This window comes from Lactuca sativa, chromosome 4 (genome assembly GCF_002870075.4).
Source record: "Lactuca sativa cultivar Salinas chromosome 4, Lsat_Salinas_v11, whole genome shotgun sequence".
NCBI lineage: Eukaryota > Viridiplantae > Streptophyta > Magnoliopsida > Asterales > Asteraceae > Lactuca > Lactuca sativa.
Window position 1 is genome coordinate 151003900 of NC_056626.2, and position 1934 is coordinate 151005833.

A 1934-nucleotide genomic window follows, 5' to 3' on the forward strand; every position below is an offset into this window, starting at 1 on the left:
CATCGTGTAATAAAATTAGGACAAACATTAGAAAAAAATAGGACAAATGTTATTTTTTTTATATATTTGGCAATCAATGAAACTTATAATTATATCAACAATCATCTTCACATCTGATTCATATCCTCTTGTCTTCAACTCTCTTGCTTTTTTCCACAACAATGTCCTATCAATCTCCTCTTCCGTCTTTCCGGTTTCTTGAATCTAAATTATCAAGAATAACAAAGTCAATTAACATAAATATATACAAATAAAATAATCAATACTTAGTGGGAATCATACAATGTCATTAATGAGTCCTACATATCCTTTTGTGCTCAAACGATGATTGTATTTATGATGTGCACGGGTATTTTTAGCTTTCATACTTTTCTCCTACATTAGAAACATTAAAAGTGTAATTACAAAAACTTTATTATTCTGCAAAAAAACATTTAAACTAATATTGCCTCGCCGTCTGGGCACGTACACAAAAAAATCATCATCAAGTTCTAATAAAGCGGAGTCTTGTGTTAAATCAAAAGTAGTATCAAATTCAAACATATCATCAGTTTCACCATTTGATCCATACTTATACCTCCTATGTGGTATAATCCAACAACATGCAAATTCTCATCTTCTTGATCTTGAACATAAAAAACATGTTTGACTTGACTAGCTGAAACGAAGGGTTCAGACTTCTGACCAAGCCTATCATAGTTAATAACCGTGAATCCTAAATAATCCTTTTTTACTCGACGATTATCAACCCACCCACACATGAATACAGGAATAGTAAACATGCGATAATCAAGATCCCATATCTCTTTTATACGACCGAAGTAAGAAACAACACCATACACAAGATTGGAGTCTTTTGCATTAACAATCTGCATAGTGTGTGCAACTAAAGATAATCAACTGCATTGAGTTGTTCTAGACTCATCTCGAGATGTTGTATCACAATTATAATCATTTATGGCAAAACCGTTATATGTGCTAACAACAAAATTAGGCCCTTTGGCAACCAAAGAACATCATCACAAATATCTTCCCCGTTAGCCATACGTTTTCCAACCTATTTGAAAAATATCTAATTAATATAATGCAAACAAAATAATTAAAAATATTCTAATTCTAACAATCTTATTTAAAAAATAAACCACTTTCTTAAACCAACTAATAAATGTCCGACTGGTTTGGCTCTGCAACCATGTACTCTTGCGACTGTGACGCAGGTTGAGATCCTTCAATTCCAACATATGTTGTCTGAAGTGTATTACAAGTTAGAAGAATGTTTTATATGATAGATAATGGTCTAAGAGTATACAGTTTCATGTAATTCTTACTCTATATACAGCTCCACAACAACAGTGTTTTGTAATACATAAAGATGAGCTTGATCAACTAACTGAGCATCTACAACATCAATTTGTAGCCTTTGATAAAAGCTTGACGCTGCGGATTCTTTCGTGTATCTCTCAAATGGATACATCCACCTAAAATGAACCGGGCCACACAACCTCACCTCTCTAACTAAATGGACCATCAAGTAAGTCATGACATCGGAAAATGAAGGAGGAAAGTATGTCACTTTGCAACTTTCCTAACTTACTAACATCAACAACTTTACTACACAACTCATTGGAAAAATGACACATGCTTAGGATTGTTCTCCACACCTTCACATCTAACACCCCTTTGATTGCAAAAGGGAGAAGTTGTTGCATTAGTACATGACAATCATTAGACTTCAAACCATTCATCTTTGAAACATCATCCGACACGAGATTCTAGAAATTAGAGAAATACCCATGAGGAACTTTTATTTTAGACAGGGTATCATAATATAGATGTTTCTCTACGGAATTCAATGTGTACTTGGCAGGCGGAAGCGAATGTCGATCCCCTTTTAGTCGAGGTCGTAATTCAGTCTTAATGCCCAACGCTTCAAG